The sequence below is a fragment of the Caretta caretta genome, chromosome 1 (assembly GCF_965140235.1).
Source record: "Caretta caretta isolate rCarCar2 chromosome 1, rCarCar1.hap1, whole genome shotgun sequence".
Classification (NCBI taxonomy): domain Eukaryota; kingdom Metazoa; phylum Chordata; order Testudines; family Cheloniidae; genus Caretta; species Caretta caretta.
Genome location: NC_134206.1, coordinates 212,259,160 through 212,281,634, shown reverse-complemented (window position 1 = coordinate 212,281,634; position 22,475 = coordinate 212,259,160). Strand labels below are relative to the sequence as shown.

At 47.8% G+C, this 22,475-nt stretch overlaps 1 protein-coding gene across 2 annotated transcripts in view; it reads left to right on the top strand.

The window, feature by feature from the left end:
- Positions 1 to 20,918, top strand: part of MLF2 (myeloid leukemia factor 2) — a 28,255-nt gene extending 7,337 nt beyond the window's left edge. The window contains exons 9-10 of one of the 2 annotated variants that reach the window (XR_012665015.1): positions 2,681 to 2,792; positions 20,227 to 20,918. The gene's annotated coding sequence lies outside the window, so the exon portion shown is untranslated. Of the gene's footprint in view, positions 1 to 2,680; positions 4,895 to 20,226 lie in introns of those variants that run through there. The other variant, XR_007352754.2, reaches the window with a different exon arrangement.
- The last annotated feature ends 1,557 nt before the right edge of the window (positions 20,919 to 22,475 follow it).

The window sequence follows — 22,475 nt, the reverse complement described above, 5'->3', positions numbered from 1 at the left end:
GGTTGCTCTTTCAGGTCTTCTGTGCTCACATGAAAAGACTCTTGGGGTCCATGCACAGTTAATTTCAGTTAATTCAGAGATTTTCAGTTAATCTCTTTCTATCTGAGGCTGAAGCTGTTTGAGGCTATTGCTAATCTATTTATCTCCCTGCCCTTAAGATGGGGGGATAAGGTGAAATTACAAGGCGGCACATCTATCAAAGAAATAATACTTCACTTAGCGTCAAATTTGTTACAACAGGATCTTACTGGTAAAAATAGTTCAGGAAGAATCCCTACCTCTTTGTTGCACAAATATCAGCCCTGGGCGCTGGCAGGGACTCAGCAAACATTATTAATTGGAGCAGCCAGTGGATCAGGCCACAGTTAATCGGGCTCATGGAGTCCCTTTACGCTGAGTTTCTCAATACATATCAGCTGTGGAAATGTCTCAGTCAGAACCAGGTAAAACCAATGTAAGATGCAGTTTGGCAAACTCAGTGCCATGTACAGCTGCAGAAATGGGCAGTTTGCAAGAGACTCATTTTCTGTGCATCACCTGTGCATTGGAAATAAGGTGCAGAAGCAGGCCCCTCAGAACTAGGTGCGGGGTGTTCACACTATCCCACATTACAGCTGTGCGTCTGTTGGATCCTTGCTCCATAGGGCAGCGCCACTCATGGTCTCACATTCTGTTCTGGTCTACTATCTGGTTCTGATAGGCACCAGGGTCTGGTTCCCTTAAGGTGGGGCTCACCAGGGTCTCCACATCTGAGGTATAACTGGCAGCATTGGATGAGTCCAGGAGAGTGAAGGAGGGAGGTGCAGCTGTGGCCATGAGGCAGGAGGTGAGACAAGTGCCCCCCAGGGAGGGTGTGGGAATTTAGATCTGGTGAGATCAGGGCAGGTCCTGGAGGCAGCAAGGAAGGGGGAGCTACCCAAAGAAGGGTGGGAGTGGCTTATTGGAGAGCAAGAAAGCCCCTTGGGGCTGCTGGACTTTGGGAGGGGATTCCAAAGCAGTGGTGGCCCTGGCCTCAATGGTATGTTGCAGACTGTGGGGGATCTGGGACTTCAAGTCGTGATCCACCAAAGAACCAGCTGAGCTCAGGAAGGCACTGACAGCATTAGGGCAGTGGTGGTAACCAGCAGCAAACTCCTGGCCATCTGAGAAGGCAGCAGTGCCTGAGGAGAGAAGGCGGAGAGTGAGGGAGTCAGGCTTTGAAGCTTCTTAATATTAGGCCTCCATTGCTCCCCCCTCCTCCCCCATTCTATCTAGCTGTTCAAAACTTGATATCTTCCTCCTGGTCAAGGATTCAAACCTCAGCCTGAAAGGGAATGGAGGGAAGGACAATAACAGGACGGCAGCTTCCTGCTGCATCACTCTCCAGCTTTACACTGGAGTAACTTGTTTCAGCACAGTTCCTGGCATAAAATGAGGAATACAGTGGGGAGTTGGGCCCTTTGTGTGTATGTCTGTTTCTAGTAGGGAATCAAGTTTTGTCTGGATTCAACCTGTGTGCCTGGCCAATTATGGAACACAAACTTTTATCTATTCCTCTCCCCACCTGCGTGCCCCCCCCACACACACACACTGAGGTGAGAGGGACTGGAGCCTATTAAAGGAGTTACCTGGTTTCTTGAGCCTCTCTAGTTTCTGCACTGTCATCTCCAGGATCTCTGCCTTCTTTAGGCATGACAGAGCTCTGGCATTCTGGAGAAAAGGAACTGGGGTCAGCTTGAAAAATGTGCTATGTTGTAGGAAAAGAAGGAGCCAGAGAGGGAATTTTACTTACATTTTTTAACCAGGTTTCAGAGTAATAGCCGTGTTAGTCTGTATTTGCAAAAAGAAAAGGAGTACTTGTGGCACCTTAGAGACTAACCAATTTATTTGAGCATAAGCTTTCGTGAGCTACAGCTCACTTCATCGGATGCATACTGTGGAAAGTGTAGAAGATCTTTTTATACACACAAAGCATGAAAAAATACCTCCCCCCACCCCACTCTCCTGCTGGTAATAGCTTATCTAAAGTGATCACTCTCCTTACAATGTGTATGATAATCAAGTTGGGCCATTTCCAGCACAAATCCAGGTTTTCTCACCCTCGCCCCACACACAAACCCACTCTCCTGCTGGTAATAGCCAGTGAATGAATTTCAGGAAGTACATTTTAAGCTTCTGGCTCTTGGTAGTTTTGAAGTCCCCCCCGCCCTTTGTATGAGCCTCTGAACTCTCATCAGTGTAAGATTGTGTTTTATAAGGGAGTGTGGGAACATGACAACTTTTCAGATCCCCCAACCCCAGTGGCTGATTCTTTACCTGTTGCTCTGGGCTCTGCTGAAGGAGCCTCCTCAGCTGCTCCAGGCTGGCATTGTTCCAGGCTTGGCAACATTTCTCAGTCAGGGGCTTGATGGACTATGGGGAAATGAAAAGAATATGAAACATCATGGAGAGACAGACAAAGCTCCACGAGAAAGCTGCAGCAGGTTAATTTAAGTCAGGTTTTAAAGGAGTTTAGGTGACTGGTGCAAACCCCTGGGTGAATGCTCTTAATTTTGGTTGAATAAGCTTACTGCAGTTTAGTTTAGACTGATTCCTAAATTAATTTAAGCTAAAACACAATGTCTGTTTTAAGATGAAATAAGAATATTCATGTTGGTGTTGGCGCTGGTCTAATTATATTGTTTTGAATTCACATCTCTAGTTAAGTCACTGCTGCTGTGCCATACAGAGAAGGCCAGGAAAAGAGAGGGTTTGTCTATATCCAAATGGGAACCAAAAGAATGAAATCTGCTGTAATTCACATCTTTTACTAGGTGAGTAACAGGGAAGGTGGGGAAACTCATTTCAGAATACAATTATTATAATTTTATTATATTAAATTTACCAGTTTAAGTTACGTAATTGAAATAGGACATCCTTAATCAAATGAAGAGCATCCACTCAGACTTCTACAGAAATAACTGAAGGTGTGAATTACAACCAATATGCTTATTTTTGTTCCACTTTCTGTGTAGACAAGCCCAGATAGACTCAGGCTAAACTGTCATAAGTAAACTGAGTTTGCACTAGTTTAAAAACCGAGTTTTAGTTAGACCAGTACAACTTTTGTGCCTATACCAGCTCTGACACTTTTGATTTTTGTTCATGTCTGTTTAACCTGAATGTGCACTTGGCAGAAAAGTTCTCTGTTAAAGATCTCATACTCGGACCCTTCAGTGAAGGGCTGCAAAAGTGCCTGATCCACATTTCTGAGACATCCAACAAATTCAGTAAAGATGAGATTTGACATTTGTGAGATTTCTAAAATCAAGCAAATAAATAAAAATAATAAAAAAACTCCACTTTGGTTATGGGGTCAAGAGACCCCTTCCAGGCCATCATTATTCACCGGAAAGAAGTAAAAACGGGAGTGACTCCCCTTTCCCTCCACCTTGGCTGACCCTTTTAAAGTGGGTTGGGGATGGTATTACAGTGATGCAGGCTAGTGGCGTTTCTTGGCCTCACAGAAGAAACGGATTTGCAAGAGGGACTGAAATGAGGAGAAGGCAGGGGTCTGGCATAGAGAAATTAGGAAATCCTTGCAGGCAGTATGGAAGAAGGTATAGCGAGTGAGTTGGAAACACTGGCAGAACGAGAGGGGCAAAGTAATACAAGCTCAGAGCACATTTGCTATATGCAAATAGAATATAGTCCTGTCCAGTAATATATATACTCAGGTCTGGTCTACACTGGGGTGTGGGGGGGGAATTGATCTAAATTATGCAACTTCAGCTACGTGAATAACGTAGCTGAAGTCGATGTACTTAGATCTACTCACCGCGGTGTCTTCACTGCAGTGAGTCGACTGCTGAGGCTCCCCCATTGACTCTGCCTGCGCCTCTCTCTCCGGTGGAGTACCAGAATCGACGGAGAGGTCGATTTAGCATGTCTAGACTAGACGCGATAAATCAACCCCCGCTGGATCAATCGCTGCCCATTGATCCAGCGGGTAATGTAGACAAGCCCTCAGTGCTTTAAAAAGGCCAGTTTCCCAAAGCTAAGAACAATCATGAGCAAAACTGAGCATAAGGAAATATTTAACATAAAAATTTGAATGATCATTGGAATTAAAAGCTTTATTAGATGTCTCCCCCACCAAACAAACCCCCTACAGTTCTGCAATCCTGAAAGGATTCTTTGATTTAAAAAAACTCTCACTGGTTAAAAAGGGAGGTGAAAGAAGCAATTAAAAAGGCATTTATATTAAAAATGGCAAAATGGGAAAGCTGAAAGTAATGAGTAAAAATCAGCAATTAGAAAATGTTGACAATAAGGGAAGCTAAAGGTATCAGGAGGGATGGGGGGAATCTGGGTCCAGTTCCATTAATGACAATAAAAAGGAATGCTTTAAATATGTCAGGAACAAACAAATTCCTAGTCTATATGGATGGGAAAATTATCCATCATGATGCAGAAAAGGCAGAATTGGTCAAATATTTTTCCGGGAAGAAGCTAAATGATGTATTCATATCTCACAGTGATAATGGAATACTCTTTACCAGTAACTAGTGAGGATGTTAAACAGCAACCGCGAAAGTTAAATATATTTATATCCGCGGGCCAGGGTAACTTGCACCCAAGAGCATTCAAAGAATTGTCCAAGGAGCTCTTTGAACCGTTATTGTTGATTTTTAACATATCTTGGAACACTGGGGAAATTCCAGTGAACTGAAAAAACTAATGTGGACATATTTATAAAGGGTAAATAAGATGAACCAGGTAATTATGAGCCATGCCAACACTGATCCCAGGGAAAATAATGGAAAGACTGACAGGGCATGTAATCAGTAAAGAACTAGAGGATGGCAATGTCAGTTGACATGGTTTTGTGGAAAACAGGCTTGTCAAATAAACCAAAGATTGGTTTTTGATGCGATCACAAGTTTGGTTGACAACATACTAAGAGGTGTTCGTATCCCACAAACCTGATGGGAAGGTGCCAGACTGAATTTGTGACCCAAACTCTCTTAAAAAAAACTGTTTTCTGAAAGTAGCAAAAAACAAACCAACTCTCATACCCCTTATCAAAGCACTTGACTAGATTAGAAGGTTGCACTGGTTTAACTCAAATAGATCTTGTGAAACTAGTGCAAACTGCTCATGTAAACACACTTGTATTGGTCAGCCTTGTGTATATAGATTTAGCTTAATTTGATCATTAGTTTTTAAATCAATCCAGTTAAGTCAGTACGGTTTTCTAGCATAGATGAAACCTCTCTCTGTACAAAATGTAGGAGAAATTGGCAGTAGAAAAGAAATTTTGGAGGAAGTTACAGGAGAGTCAAAACTGCGTTGATAATGAAAAGCAAATTGGAACCCTGATGACAGGGTCAGCTGAAGTGACATCTTCAAAGATACTTTACAGGCACTAATTAATGAACCTTACAACCTCCCAGCAGGGAGGGAACTTGCATGATCCATAAAATGAGGCAGGGATGCTGGAACAATTTGTATAGTGGGGGTGCTGAGAGCCATTGAACCAAATTGTAAACCCTGTATATGATGGAAACCACTTCAAGTCAGGGCATGCAGGAGCACCCCCAGCACCCATGAAATGTAGGGTTGCCAACTTTCTAATTACAGAAAACCAAACACCCTTTTCCCACCCCCTGCCCCACCCCTTCCCCAAGGCCCCACCTCTGCCCTGTCCCTTTTCTGAGGCCCCGCCCCCACTCACTCCATCCCCCCTCCCTCTGTAACTCGCTCTTCCCCCACCCTCACTTGCTCATTTTCACCAGGCTCGGGCAGGGGTTGAGTTGTGGGAAGGGGTGTGGGCTCTGGGGTGGGGCTGGGGATGAGGGGTTTGGAGTGCGGGAGGGGCCTCTGAGCTGGGGCAGGGGTTGGGTTACAGGAGGGAGTGAGGGCTTTGGCTGGGGTGGGGTTGAGGATGAGGGGTTTGGGATACAGGAGGGGGCAGGGGATTGGGATGCAGGAGAGGATATGGGTTGGGGGTGTGAGCTCTGGGGTGGAGCCAGAAATGAGCAGTACAGGGTGCAGGAGGGGGTTCGGACTGGGGCAGGGGATTGGGGCACAGGAGGGGGTAAGGGCTCCAGCTGGGGGTGTGAGCTCTGGGATGGGGCCGGGGACGAGGGGTTTGGGGTGAAGGACGGGGCTCCCAGCTGGGGCCGAGGGGTTTGGAGTGCAGGAGGGGGCTCTGAGCTGGGGCAGGGGTTGGGGTATGGGAGGGAGATGAGGGCTTCTGCTAGGGGTGTGGGCTCTGGGATGGGGCCGGGGATGAGGGGTTTGGGATGCAAGAGGGGGGTCCTGGCTGGGGCCGAGGGGTTCAGAGTGCAGGAGGGGGCTCAAAGCTGGGGCAGGGGGTTGGAGTGTGGGAGGGGGTGTGGGGTGCAGGCTCCAGGAGGAAGTTTTGGGTGCATAAGGGGGTTCTGAGCTGGGACAGGGTTTGGGGTGTGGAAGGGGCCTCGGGGTGCAGCCTCCAGGCAGCGCTGACCTCAGGCGGCTCCTGGGAAGCAGCGACATGTCTTTCCAGCTCCTAGGCGGAGGGGTGGCCAGGGGGCTCCCCACACTGCCCCCATCCGCAGGCGCCATCCCCGCAGCTCCCATTGGCCATGGTTCCCAGTCAATGGGAGCAGCACCTGTGGGTCAGGATAGCATGTGGAGCCCCCCGGTCACCTGTTCGTCTAGGAGCCAGCCCTGCTGCAGCCAACCGGAATTTTAATGGCCCAGATAGTGGTGCTGACCGAAGCCACCAGAGTCCCTTTTTGACCAGTTGTACTGGTCGAAAACTGGACACCTAGCAACCCTAATGAAATGAGGCATAGAGACAGGATTCTGAAGGTTGCCCAGCAACTGAGCCAAAAATTGAACCCAGGAATCCTGACTCCCTGTCTCATCCCCACAAGCATGCTAGCCAGCCCACACACATGCTCCAACACCCTAGATTACCCACTGCCAGAGCCAGTAGCAACAACAAAGACAGAGAAATAATCCAAGGGAATCTAAATAGATTAAAATCATAAGCAGAAATAGAATGAGATTTCTCTAGTCCAGGCAGGGAAAATAATACAAACCTCAGCTGTGCAATGGAGGGAGATGCCTAGGATGGCAGGGAGAGGGCAGCAAATCTAGACATTTCCAATGGGATAGTGCAGACAGCAATCCTGGAGGCGCCTCCATAAAGGAAGATGGGACCTATCTGTGGTGTCTTGGCTCTGGGCATCTCAAGCCCCAAAAGACAGAGGAACTCAGAGAAGAGCCAGGGGACCATAGAAACACTCAGGGGCTGGAGGGGTCGAGTTCTGCAATGAGGCTCCACGAGCTAAATCCAGCGTGCTCGGCAAAGCCAAGATGACAGGAGGCTGTTGAGAAACAAGCTGCAGGGGTCAGAGATGTGAGCTGCAAGGGAAGGGGACAGTCTGGGGCAACAAAGTGCCACTGAGCCAAGGGAAAGGTGCTCAGGAGCTGTCCCCTGGCACGGAGGGGTCTGTGAGCCTGGGGAGCCATCTCCCTGAGGGAAGGGCCTTCAGCCCCAGCACATGGGAAAGTAGGAGCTAAGGAGCCCTAGGAATGGAATAATCCTGCCCTGGATCCAGGGTGATTTGCTCCCCCGTCCCGGCCCCCCATCTCTGGGCCACTCCCCTTGGACAGACATCTTTTCCACTCAGGCTGGGGTGATTCTGCCAGGCAGCCAGCTGCCCCCAACCCCCAGGTAAAGATAAAACATCAGCCCTGAACTGTCCTGAGGGGAACTGCCTCCTGGGCCAGCCAGGGAGGGACAGCTGTTTCCTCAGCTCCGTCTGCCCCTTACCTTTTGGTAGAGATTTTGAGGGCCCCCTGGAGAAAGTAGCATCTCCAAATATGGGGAGGTTGGGCTGGTGAATGCATGGATCCCAAGGGTCCAGCATCCAGAGTAGGACCATCCCACACTGGGTGTGACTGATAACTCCAAGATAACTCCAGGTACTGGAATGCCAAAGCTCACAGGCACCAACTCTGTGGGTGTTCCGGGGCTGGAGCACCCAAGGGAAAAAATTAGTGGGTGGTCTGCACCCACCAGCAGCCAATTTCCCCTTACCCCCTGCCCCATCTCCTCCCGCTCCGAGCATGCTCCTGCTCCTCTGCCTACCTCCCAGCGCTTCCCACCGCCAAATAGCTGTTTGGCGTGCTTAGGACTTTCCAGGAGGGAGGGGGGAGGAGCGGGTATACAGCATGCTCAGGGGAGGAGGCGGGGCAGGGGTGGGGAATTGGGGGAAGGGGGTGGAATGGGGGCGGGAAGGGGGTGGGGACTTTGGGGAAGAGTTGGAATGGGGGCGGGGTGAGGGCGGTACAGGGGTAGGGGTGGGGTCGAGCACCCACCGGGAACAGTGGAAGTCAGCGCCTATGCCAAAGCTGGCTATTAATGCCTTGGGCTTACTGCTGGGCTTGAGAGATATTCCAGAAGATAGCTGCTTCTTAACCTTTTTCTCCTGTGTTACCCCAGATGTGAAGGGCCTGTCTATAATAGACAAACTGGGGTACAATAAACCAATGTTCAAGAAGCTTTGAACTTGTAATGCTGGTTCAGCCCTTCTGTCCTCTGAGGTAGGACTAGAAACCAGGAGTCCTGTCTTCCAGTCCCCTTCTGGAGATCTTCCAACTTCTCTTCCAGAGCAGGGAATAGAGCCAAGAAGTCCTCCTAGTCCCTGATAATCTGTCCAGGGCCCCTTTTTTGAATCTGCCTTTCTATGGGAGAGAACAGGGTTAAAAAAACAAAGAAATTTAAAATGAAAACTTATAAGAGTGCTCAGCACTTATCTAGCTTTTGCCATCTATACAGTGACTTACAAACATTAACTAATTAATTAATCTTCACATCCTCCCTGACTGTAAAATTCTAAGTCACAGTGACTGAGCAGGAAAAAAAAAAGCCTGGCGTTTGGGTGAAGCGTGGAGGAAGACCCTGATCTTGTCTGTTAATTACAGACAGGCGATAAAGTTCCCAGCAACATTTTAATTCTGTACTGAACAGTTCTTGTTCGTTTTTAATTTTAAGTGATACAAGGAATCGATGATAATTTTTTCTACCAGTTGTTTTTTGGGAAATATTTTTTAAACAGGGTCTTAAAATTTGCTCCCTTTGAAAATAAATAAAATGGAAAAAAGTTCTGAGAGGTTGTAATTTTCCCCTATGAAATCTTTTCCCCTAAAATCTTCTCAAGCTCAGAGTGAAGCCCCTGGGGAGGAGTGGATCAGAACAACAATGGGAGAGGGCCAAGGAGACCAGGGCCATCACTGACACTTAGGTCTGGTCTACACTTAAAATTTAGGTCGACGGAGCTGTGGCACTAAGGGAAGTGAAAAGTCTACACTCTTTAATACTGTAGCTATGCTGACCTATCACCTGGTGTAGACATAGCTAGATCTATGGAAGAATGCTTCCATCAACCTAGCTACTGCTGCTCAAGGAAGTGGTGGTCCTACAGCAAAGGAAAAACTCCTTCCATAGCTGTAGGCTGTGTCCAGGCTATGGGGTTATGCTGGCATAGCTACAGCACGAGGTTATGAGGTTGCTCCAGGCTGGGACCGAGGAGTTAGGAGGGCAGGAGGGAGATCAGGGCTGGGGGAGGGGGTTGGGGCATGGGAGGAGTTCAGGGGGACATGCTCCGGGCGGCGCGTACCTCAAGCAGCTCCCAGAAACAGCAGCATATCCCCCTCTGGCTCCCATGTGGAGGTGCGGCCAGGCAGCTCTGCATGCTGCCCTGTCCACAGGCACCACCCCTGCAGCTCCCATTGTTTGCAGTTCCCAGCCAATGGGAGCTGCAGGGGCAGTGCTTGGGGTGGGGGCAGCATGTGAAGCCCTCTGACTGCCCCTACACGTAGGAGCCAGAGGTGGGAAATGCTGCTGCCTCTGGGAGCCATGTGGAGTGGGGCAAGACCCTGACCCCGCTCCCTGACTGGAGCACCAAAGAAGGGCAAGTCCCGGACCCCACTTCCCGGCGGGAGCTCGAGGGCCGGATTAAAACGTCTGGAGGGTCGGATGTGGCCCCCAGACCATACTTTGCCCACCACTGGCATAGAGAATAACCTGCATGGTGTTCAGTTAATAAACTGGAGGAGCTAGAAGGAACATCCAGCCCAAGTGTGGGATCTGGAAGCCAAAATGTGAATTTCTGGATCCAAGTCTTTTACACCTGATGCTTGGAATATAACCTGGTTAAGGAGTCTAATAGAGTAGAAGAGGGGTGGAGGGACTGGGAGTCAGAACTCCTAGGTTCTATGGGCAGCTCAGCCAATGAGTCACAATGGAATCCTGTGGTAAAGTCCTTTCACCTCTGTGCCTCAGTGTCTCCCTCTTCAGACTGGGGAGGGGATTGTACCCACCACATGAGGGCATGTGAGAGGTAATGTCTGATAGGACAAGTGCCCTGTTTCATTATCTGATGCCCTCAGATCTCCCTAGAAGTGCTGCAGTTCCCCCCATTACAGGGATACATATGAAAAGGCTAGACTGGCTGTGAAATGGCCTGATTCCTTTTCCCCACTGGATCCTCAAGAACATCTTAGCACTTGTTTTCTGTCTTGCGCTACTCTGCATGTCTTTGAGCTTCCATTTTCACTGTCTCTTGGGAATCAGCTCCAAAGGGCTTCACACAAGCTTCCCTTTCAAAGGCTGTGTGTCACAGCCATTTGGCTAGTGCTCACGGATTGTCAGGTATCATGCTGCCCATTATCAGCTCAGTTCTTTGTCACCTATTTCCTTGTCCCAGACCTGCCTCTCCCCAATCTGTTTGTCCAAGGGTGTAGGAGAATTTAACGTACAGACACACTATCATCTCAAAAAGAAAGGGAGTACTTGTGGCGCCTTAGAGACTAACAAATTTAGTCTCTAAGGTGCCACAAGTACTCCTTTTCTTTTTGCGGATACAGACTAACACGGCTGCTACTCTGAAAACTATCATCTCAGTGCACCAGAAAACTGCCTCCTCCCACACAGATGGTTCACAACAACTGAGACAGACCCAAGACAAACTGTAGGGGGAGAAAGGACTCAAAGTAATCAGAACAAAGAAAGGAAGTATAATTAATACAATCAACATGTTTTATGGAAAATAGGCCTTATCCAAGGAACTCAATATTGAGATTAGAAATTTGGGAGATTGGCTGTAATATACTTTAACTTCTGTAAGGCTTAGTACCACATGACACTTGCTAAAAATTAGCATACTATAAAATCAATATGGCATATATTAAATGGATTGTACACTGGCTAACTGATAGATTTCAATAGAGCATTTTAAATGGGGAATAATAATTGAATGAGGCTATGTCTGGTGGGGTCTCACAGGGATCAATTCTTGGGTGAACTATAATATTTCTATCAACAAATTGGAAGAAAATATAAAATCATTGCTGATAAAGTTTGCAGAGGATACAAACATGGGTGGTGCAAATTTGGGGTTATTTAGTCAAGGGGTCAACACCCCAGAAAAAAAGAAACCATTATTAATTTTGTTGTTGTTGTGGATAGTGTTCTTATAACAGTTTTGCAGACAGCTGTGGCTCAAATTATGGCACTGATCTGCACCAAACTGAGATTATCTGACTGTATTTGACATCCCTGAACTCCAGAAAGGGCAGCTAGTAAAGCTATGTTGACACGGTAAAAAATAGGTTTATTTCTACATCGAGACAACAAACTCAAGATCACTATCTCAATGTAAAGCCCTGGTGGAGAGAAGCCCTGTAATTTTTACCTCAGTGGAGCTAGCCCAGGTCACCCCAGGGTGTGGGTGTATACATGGTTAGCCTCAACTAGCTCCACTGAGGTAAAGGTACAATGCCTTCTCTCCACTTGGATTTTATGTTGAGATAGCAATTTTGAGTTAGCTGTCTTGCTGTAAAAACAACTTTTTTTGCAGTGAAGACAAAGACTTAGAGAACAAGCACTAAATGACTCAGACAAGAGATGGAGGGCAGGAAGATCTGCGCAAAGAGTAGCACCCAGGTCATACATGGCAGAAATACAAGGACAATGCTACCACCACAACCATTGTTTCCTAAATGCAATCAGGTAGCAGGTGCTCTCAAGGGTAATCTGGGTGAGAACCCACCACAAGGACATTAATGCAGGGGCAATTGGTGGTAACTGAGGGAAATTCCTCTACTGGTGACTCCTGTGAACTGGCAAAGATGATGCCAGAAATCTAATGGCACAGAAATCTCCTGAGAGAAAACAGCAGGTGAAGAAAGGGAATCAGGGGGAGCGATATGAAGTGGAAAAGCTATGGAGTTGCCTAGTCATTTGAAAGACTATATATCAGGGGTGCCAATTTCTGTTAGCCGACGGCCAAGGATATTTGGTGAGGTGCCAGCTATGCCCGTTTATACCATCCGTGACTTTAACCGCTAGGACGCACTGTCCCTTCGCGGCGGGCAGCCCGGGCTAGGCTGACGGATGCCCCAAGGTCCTAACCACCCGTGACTTTAACTGCTAGAGCTCAGAGCTCCTTCGCAGCGGGCAGTCAATACTGACTGACAGGTGCCCCAATGGCAGCACTAAGAGCCTCTCCACACCCGTGACTTTAACTGCTAGAGCTCAGAGCTCCTTCGCAGCGGGCAGCCAGGATTGACTGACAGGTGCCCCAAGAGTTTGCCCCGTGGAGGCGGCACAACTCAACGCTAGGCTCTTAGTACTCTCACCTAATGGCCAGGCTTTAGAGCCAAAACGGCTGAGGTTCTTTAATTGTGTTGGCTGCTTTACAGTAAACCAGAGAAAACAAGTCAGGCTTATGCACAAATGGTTACCAAAATTTATTAAGCTAGATTCTAATCATGTGGTTACAAAATTGCTAGTGCCTACTTATTTAAATGTAGAGATGTTACACACACAAACAAGTTACAAAACTGAAGCCACAATCCCAAAGAAAGAAAACAAAGTATAGAGCTCTATTTCAAAATATGTGTACACTAAAGGTAGGAGATCAGGTGTGGGTGCTTCTTACCCTCCTTGCATCTCTCGATTCCAGCGGTGCCAAGCCAGGATCGGTCACTCAATTCCGCGGAAAGACGAATAAGGGACAAGGCGTAGGGACCCTCTTAGCTGCAGAAGCCTTGGGAGGCGGTCACTTATCTGACCAGCAGATAGATAGTGAAAAGCACTCAAAAATCATGGTGCTGTAGGTCCCCTACTTATACCTCTGTACTCCTTTATTCTCTTTCTCCTTTCTTATGCCAAATTGAGGCTGGTCTGTCTGGGTGACACCAGCTTTCGCAAGTGTAGTTTACTGGACATTTCTTTTATCAGGGTAAATATTTTCCCACCTAGGATGTTGGTGTGTGTGCATCACGCTGTTTAGTAGGGGCTAAGAGCCATGTCTGTCACAGGGCCTCTGCCTGCTGTGAGCTTAATCGTTGTATCTGTTCCCAGAGGCACATTGTAGCAGCACACCTGTGCTTTTCACAGCTTCAAAGGCTGTGCTGGAATATATGTTAAGTGCCCTGTTCCGGCTTCCTCCTGTGTTTCCAGCAATGCTGGTCTGAGGGGTGGGGGTGGGGGGGCTGGCTGTCTGGCTACATTCCACCCCCTGATGCACCACACTACATCCCAGATTGCAAGGTGGCGGTGATGCCAGCACCTCTTGCCCTCCTTGGGGAAATCTAGAAATACCCAACAACCAAATTAGAGGATGAGGGTTCGCGGAATTGGTTAGGATCCCTTTTTAGCTCTAGGTATCTGATTTGCGTGGAGGAAAGAGGAGTTTGAATCAAACGCTTCATAATACATAAAGTTACACAAAAAACAATTACAATAATTAAAATGGTTAAAACAGTATTCACAACCAAATGTAAAAACGGGGAGAGGGAAAATCCCAAGTGTTGAGCTAACCATTGCATCCATGAGGTTTGTCCATTCTCAGCCACTGCATGTAGTGGTACAAATTCAATTCCCAGTCCATTGGTTGAATCTAGCAAGGTGCACATCCAGCAATTTGTAGCACCAGCAGCTGAGGCGATGGTTTGGATTGCTCCCTGAAGAGGATGTTCTGGTATTGCCAAGGTGACTGGAGCCAACAGAAGGATCATGAGGGCTTGCAGGAACATATCTCTGGTGGGTCGTGTTCTAGCTAAAAACTTATTTTAAAACCAAAAGCAAAAATTACACCTGCTATTATAAGTAATGGCAAATATATCAACAGTCCATAGTAGTCTCTAGTGATCAAACAGGTCTGCTGCATGGTCCATTTTGCTGACAGGTTAGCTGGCAGGTTGCTCGGAACCATGGGACCATTCCTGCAATAAATCACATGGTCATCCGGTCTTGGATGCGATCCAAGCCTCTGTAATGGTTATTAGCCTTTTATCAGCATTTAAGGCACTCCATACACCTTTCTCTTTATAGGTGTGCAAAACGCAGGTAAAGGTTCCCAGGGCTGGGTGTTTAATCACAACAGTGTCTCCGGGAGCATACTTGGAACTGTGCAGTGGTGTTCTGGCAGGGGAGATAGCTTTCCCTGTAGGGAAGAATCCCCTGCTGATTGGACTTCCTGTAGGAGTCTGTCTGTTGTTTAATCTCTGCACCACTTCGTCCAGTCTGTCTCCCCATGTGCCATCAGTAGGCTTCAAGTGATTCTTTAGCAACCCATTCCAGCGCTCGACCATGCCATTAGATTGAGGTCGATATGGAAGGTGGAAGGTCCATTGGACTCCATGGTTAAGGGTCCATTCCCTTACAAGTTTATTCTTAAAATGCGAACCATTATCTGATTGGATTTCTTGAGGCATTGGGACAATTGCTGTTAAGCGGTTTAGTCCCATAACTGTGGACAACCCTGTTGCCAATCGGGTTGGATATGCAAAACCAATTCCTGAAACAATTTCTACCCCAGTCAAGATGTATTTCCACCTCTGCCTTGTAGTGGGCAGTGGTCCGACATAGTCGACCTGCCAGGTTGCCCATAGTGTTTTTCCATCTCTTAGCCTGGCAAACCTTTGTCCTTCTGCTATATGTTTTCTAGTCTCAGCACAAATAGCGCAGGCTTGCACCAGGTCTCTAGCCTGTCTGTGGGTGATAGGCCACCCCCTGATATGTGCTTGCCGCACTAACTCATCACTTCCTGTGTGTCCTAAATTATCATGTAACCATGAATATAAGCGTTCCCATTCTATTTGTGTGGTAAAGAGCTGGGCAGCTGCATCGGCTAAATTGTTTAACTGTGCAGCTGGGGTATTATTCCTCTGATGAGCTGAGACATGTCCTATAGACAGGGGTTGTTGCAGGGCATGCTGATATAACCACTTCCAGTATTCCAGTCCCCAGACTGGTTTACCTCCTATTTCCCAGTGGTTATTTTTCCAGTTAGTGATCCACTGAGTGGCACCTGCCCATACCGCATAGGAGTCCGTATATACTGCGGTGGCTCCTGCTTCACAGGCCAGTTTAATTGCAGCCAATTCTGCAAGTTGTGCTGACCCATCAATTTCAGCAGTTAGGGGTGCTGCAGAGGTGTCTGCAGGCACTGCTGCAGCTTTTCCCTTCCATTTTCCTTTAACCAGCCTGGCACTGCCATCAGTGAACCATACTCCCTCAGGCTTAGAAGGATCAAATGGGGCAGCATCCTTAATGGGAGACTGCTGTGGAGGTAGGCGGTATTCATCAGGCATTCCTACTTTCCATAGGGATTCCTGAATCATAGTGGGGTTTTGTGCAGTGTCTGCACTACCTACCCTGTGGTGTATGTAAAGTGCCCATCTTTGGATAGTCATCTTTTGCGCATGTGGCTCTTTTACAGTTAAAGTGTGGCTCGCGGAGCCCCCCATGTCCCCCCCATTCTCCACCTACCAGACTGGGGGCAGGGGGAGAGCTTAGGACCTTTACCTTGCAGCAGGGTGGTAGGGTAGGGGCTTCTGCCCAGCGGCGAGAGGGGTCTCGGGGCTTCAGCAGGAGCAGGGGCTTCTCATGGGCCTGAAGCCCCAAGCCCTGGCAGGTGTGCGCCAGCTCTCAAACTTCTGAAGTTGTCATATGTGGCTCAGAAGGTCAGTAAGTTTGGCCACCCCTACTATATAGCTAATTAGGCCATGTCTACACTACAGGGTTAAGTTGACTTAACTTACATCAACAGTCATAAGCCACTGTAATTACACAACTTGTACATGTTCACACAATGCGCCTTGTGCTGGCGGAGTGCATCCACAGTTGGTGCTGTAGCACCAACAGAGAGAGCAGTGCGCAGGAGGTAACTACCTTCTGTCAGTTGGAGTGTTAGGAATGGATTACAGTGCGTCATGGGGGTGGGATCACCACCACCCCATGATGCAATTTTTTCATCTCATAATTCCAAGGGCTTCCAACTAAGCTTCACAACGTTTTTTAACTGCCCCTGTAAACTGTGCGCCAGCGATCTGTGTCTGAAAGCATGGATCTTGCACAGCTCACTAGTCTTATGATGAGTGTTATGAACACAATGTGGCTGATCCTGCAGTATTTCACGAGCTGCAAATCTGCTAATGACACTGTGGTGCCTGCCCTGCTGTGTGCCATGAACAGAAACAATTCAAGATTGATGTTGGCATTCACAGAGCAGTTGCACATGGTGGACAATTGTTATTTGGCTCGGGAAACAAGCACCGAGTGGTGGGATTGCATAATGATGCAAGTATGGGATGACGAGCAGTGGCTGCAGAATTTACGGATGTGCAAAGCCACCTTCCTTGAATTGTGTGCAGAGCTCACCCACGGCTTCGGGAGAAGGACACCAAATTGAGAGCTCACGGTGGTGAAGCAAGTGGTGATCATTTTGTGGATGCTGGCAACTCCATATTGCTACTGATCAGCTGCAAATCAGTTTGGAGTTGGGAAGTCCACCCTGGGAGTTGCAGTTGTGCACGTGTGCAGGGCCTTTAATCACCTTCTGCTATGAATCATAGAAGATTAGGGTTGGAAGAGACCTCAGGAGGTCATGTAGTGCAACCCACTGCTCAAAGCAGGACCAACACCAACTAAATCATCCCAGCCAGGGCTTTGTCAAGCCAGGCCTTAAAAACCTCTAAGGATGGAGATTCCACCACCTCCCTAGGTAACCCATTCCAGTGCTTCACCACCCTCCTAGTGAAATAGTTTTTCCTAGTATCCAACCTAGACCTCCCCCACTGCAACTTGAGACCATTGCTCCTTGTTCCGTCATCTGCCACCACTGAGAACAGCCTAGCTCCATCCTCTTTGGAGCCCCCCTTCAGGTAGTGGAAGGCTGCTATCAAATCCCACCCCCCCCACACACTTTTCTCTTCTGCAGACTAAATAAGCCCAGTTCCCTCAGCCTCTCCTCATAAATCATCTGCCCCAGCCCCCTAATTGTTTTTGTTGCCCTCCGCTGGACTCTCCAATTTGTCCCCATCCTTTCTGTAGTGGCGGGCCCAAAACTGGATGCAATAATCCAGCTGTGACCTCACCAGTTCCCTCGATCTGCTGGCAATGCTACTACTAATGCAGCCCAATATGCCATTTGCCTTCTTGGCAACAAGGGTGTGACGTTATTGACATGAACTGTGACCGTCTAGATCATTTTTGCAACTAAAGTCATATAGTTGCTCCAAATCTTGTACAAAGGAGGTCAAATAAGGTGTCTATGGACAGGTCCTAATTTTCTGGTTATGATTATGCTGTCTGTATGTGTGTATCATTTTTGTATTTGAAGTTATGAATATTGGCAATGTACTTGTATCTCAATATGTCTGATTCTAAGTAGCACCAGTGAAGCATTTGATCAGCTTCTAGAGAAAGGACTATTCTGAGTAAGTGCCCAATCAAGAAACACTTAACTGACAATGGACTTAGAGAGACGACATACCACATCTGAGCTTTCCTGGGAACATTCCATCTAATGTAAACAATGGCTTCGGCTTGCCAAAAGCTGAATCATTCATGGACATGTGACTTGCCCAGGTGACTACAAACTCAATCTTGTTGCTATAATTTTGCTCAGAAGAACAAAGGGGTTTCCACCCACAAGAGAAAGAATATAAAAGGCCCTGGAAGCCTCTCCATTTTATCTTCAGCTGGCTCCAGAGATGGCCTTTCCACCCCAAAGAGATGCTTGAAAGAAACTGGGACAAAGGACTATAACTAAGGGGGTGTGAATGATTGCTGGACCCAGGTCACAAACCACAACATTGGTCTGAAAAGGATTGGGCCCAGACTAGGAAGGAGTCTAGACTGTGAAAGAAGCTTATTGGGACATCTCTGAGGGTGAGATTTACCTGTATTTAGTTTTGTACTATATTAGGCTTAGACTTGCATGTTTTGTTTTATTTTGCTTGGCAACTTACTTTGTTCTGTCAGTTATTACTTGGAACCACTTAAATCCTACTTTTTATATTTAATAAAATCACTTTTGCTTATTAATTAACCCAGAGTAGGTAATTAATACCTGGGGGAGCAAACAGCTGTGCATATCTCTCTATCAGTGTTATAGAGGGCAGACAATTTATGAGTTTACCCTGTATAAGCTTTATACAGAGTAAAATGGATTTATCTGGGGTTTAGGATCCCAGAAAGACTAAATATTGGGTGCTGGGAAAGTCCCTGTTAACTAAGAAACAAATGAGCAAAGTGAATCTTAGTTTCTGTGCACTGCAGGAGGGTGTGGCCCAACCTCTTGGTCTGTGCTGTAGCTGACTGGAGTGTCTGAGCCCTGGTCTACACTAGGACTTGAGGTCAAATTTAGCAGCATTAAATCAATTTAACCCTGCACCCGTCCACACGACGAAGCCCTTTTTTTCGACTTAAAGGGATCTTAAAATCGATTTCCTTACTCCACCCCCGACAAGGGGAATAGCGCTGAAATCGGCCTTGCCGGGTTGAATATGGGGTACTGTGGATGCAATTAGACGGTATTGGCCTCCAGGAGCTATCCCAGAGTGCTCCATTGTGACGGCTCTGGACAGCACTCTCAACTCAGATGCACTGGCCAGATAGACAAGGAAAAGGCCCGCGAACTTTTGAATTTTATTTCCTGTTTGGCCAGCATGGCAAGCTGCAGGTGAGTGCAGAGCTCATCAGCAGAGGTGACCATGATGGAGTCCCAGAATCACAAAAGAGCTCCAACATGGACCAAACAGAAGGTACAGGATCTGATCGCTGCTTGGGGAGAGGAATCCGTGCTATCAGAACTCCTTTCCAGTTTTCAAAATGCCAAAACATTTGTCAAAATCTCCAAGGGCATGAAGGACAGAGGCCATAACAAAGACCTGAAGCAGTGCTGCATGAAACTTAAGGAGCTGAAGCAAGCCTACCAGAAAACCAGAGAGGCAAACGGCTGCTCCGGGTCAGAGCCCCAAACATGCTGCTTCTATGATGAGCTGCATGTCATTTTAGGGGGTTCAGCCACCACTACCCCAGCCGTGTTGTTTGACTCCTTCAATGGAGATGGAGGCAACACAGAAGCAGGTTTTGGGGATGAGGAAGATGATGATGATGAGGTTGTAGATAGCTCACAGCAAGCAAGCGGAGAAACCAGTTTTCCCGACAGCCAGGAACTGTTTCTCACCCTGGACCTGGAGCCAGTACCCCCTGAACCCACCCAAGGCTGCCTCCCAGACCTGCCAGGTGGAGAAGGGACCTCTGGTGAGTGTACCTTTTTAAATAGTATACATGGTTTAAAAGCAAGCGTGTTTAATGATTAATTCGCCCTGGCATTCGTGGCCAGTATAGCTACTGGAAAAGTCTGTTCACGTGTCTGGGGATGGAGTGGAAATCCTCCAGGGACATCTCCATAAAGCTCTCCTGGATGTACTCCCAAAGCCTTTGCAAAAGGTTTCTGGGGAGGGCAGCCTTATTCCGTCCACCATGATAGGACACTTTACCACGCCAGGCCAGTAGCACATAGTCGGAAAGCATTGCAGTGTATGTTTGCTAGCGTTCAAACATCATCCATTGTTTATCTCTTTGTGTTATCCTCCGGAGAGTGATATCATTCATGGTCACCTGGTTGAAATAGGGTGCTTTTCTTAAGGGGACATTCAGAGGTGCCCGTTCCTGCTGGGCTGTTTGCCTGTGGCTGAACAGAAATGTTCCCTGCTGTTAGCCACAGGGAGTGGGGAGGGGTGAGGGGTTAGCCACGTGGTGGGGGGAGGCAAAATGTGACCTTGTAACGAAAGCACATGTGCTATGTATGTAATATTAACAGCAAGGTTTACCCCGTGACAGCGTGTACCCATTGTTCTATAAAATGTGTCTTTTTAAATACCACTGTCCCTTTTATTTTTCTCCACCAGCTGCATGTGTTTCAAGGATCACAGGATCTTCTCCTTCACAGAGGTTAGTGAAGATTAGAAGGCGAAAAAAACCACACTCGCGATGAAATGTTCTCTGATCTCATGCTGTCCTCTCACACTGACAGAGCACAGACGAATGTGTGGAGGCAGACAATGTCAGAGTGCAGGAAAGCACAAAATGACCGGGAGGAGAGGTGGCGGGCTGAAGAGAGTAAGTGAGAGTAAGGCTAAAGAGAGGGCTGAAGCTGAAAGGTGGCGGTAGCTTGATGAGAGGAGGCAGGATTCAATGCTGAGGCTGCTGGAGGATCAAACTCATATGCTCCAGCATATGGCTGAGCTGCAGGAAAGTCAGCAGAAGCACAGACTGCTGCTACAGCCCCTGTGTAACCAACCGCCCTCCTCCCCAAGTTCCATAGCCTCCTCACCCAGATGCCCAAGAACGTGGTGTGGGGGCCTCCGGTCACCCAGCCGCTCCACCCCAGCGAATTGCCCAAGCAACAGAAGGCTGGCATTCAATAAGTTTTAACGTTTTAAACTTTTAAAATGCTGTGTGGCCTTGTCCTTCCCTCCTCCACCACTCCTCCCAGTGCTTCCCTCCTCCACGACCCCTCCCAGGCTACCTTGGCAGTTATCCTCCTATTTGTGTGATGAATAAATATTATATTAATAAATTAATAAATATTAATAAAGAATGCATGAATGTGAAGCAACAATGACTTTATTGCCTTTGCAAGCAGTGATCGAAGAAAGGAGGGGAGGGTGGTTTGCTTCCATGGAAGCAGAGTGAACCAAGGCGGGGGGGGTGTTCATCAAGGAGAAACAAACAGAACTTTCACACCGTAGCCTGGCCAGTCATGAAACTGGTTTTCAAAGCTTCCCTGATGCGCACCACGCCCTCCTGTGCTCTTCTAATCACCCTGGTGTCTTGCTGTGTGTAACCAGCGGCCAGGCGATTTGCCTCAACTTCCCACCCCACCATAAATGTCTTCCCCTTACTCTCACAGATATTGTGGAGCGCACAGCAAGCAGTAATAACAGTGGGAATATTGGTTTCGCTGAGATCTAACCGAGTCAGTAAACTGCGCCAGCGCGCTTTTAAATGTCCAAATGCACATTTTACCACCATTCTGCACTTGCTCAGCCTGTAATTGAACAGCTCCTGACTACTGTCCAGGCTGCCTGTGTAAGGCTTCATGAGCCATGGCATTGAGGGGTAGGCTGGGTCCCCAAGGATAACTATAGGCATTTCAACATCCCCAACGGTTATTTTCTGGTCTGGGAATAAAGTCCCTTCCTGCAGCTTTTGAAACAGACCAGAGTTCCTGAAGATGCGAGCGTCATGTACCTTTCCCGGCCATCCCACATTGATGTTGGTGAAATGTCCCTTGTGATCCACCAGTGCTTGCAGTACTATTGAAAAGTACCCCTTGCAGTTTATGTACTTGCCGGCTTGGTGCTCCGGTGCCAAGATAGGGATATGGGTTCCGTCTATAGCCCCACCACAGTTAGGGAATCCCATTGCAGCAAAGCCATCCACTATGACCTGTACATTTCCCAGGGTCACTACCCTTGATATCAGCAGATCTTTGATTGTGTTGGTTATTTGCATCACAGCAGCCCCCACAGTAGATTTGCCCACTCCAAATTGATTCCCGACTGACTGGCTGTCTGGCGTTGCAAGCATCCACAGGGCTATTGCCACTCGCTTCTCAACTGTGAGGGCTGCTCTCATCTTGGTATTCTTGCACCTCAGGGCAGGGGAAAGCAAGTCACAAAGTTCCATGAACGTGCCCTTACGCATGCAAAATTTTCGCAGCCACTGGAAATCGTCCCAGACCTGCAACACTATGTGGTCCCACCAGTCTGTGCTTGTTTCCCGGGCCCAGAATCAGCGTTCCACCGGATGAACCTGCCCCATTAGCACCATGATGCCCACATTGCCAGGGCCTGTGCTTTGAGAAAAGTCTGTGTCCATGTCCTCATCCCTCTCGTCACTGCGCTGATGTCGCCTACTCGCCCGGTTTTGCTTTGCCAGGTTCTGGTGCTGCATATACTGCTGGATAATGCGCATGGTGTTTAATGTGCTCCTAATTGCCAAAGTGATCTGAGCGGGCTCCATGCTTGCCATGATATGGTGTCTGCACAGAAAAAAGGTGTGGAATGATTGTCTGCTGTTGCTCCGATGGAGGGAGGGGCAACTGATGACATGGCTTACAGGGGGGTTGGCTTACAGGGAATTAAAATCAACA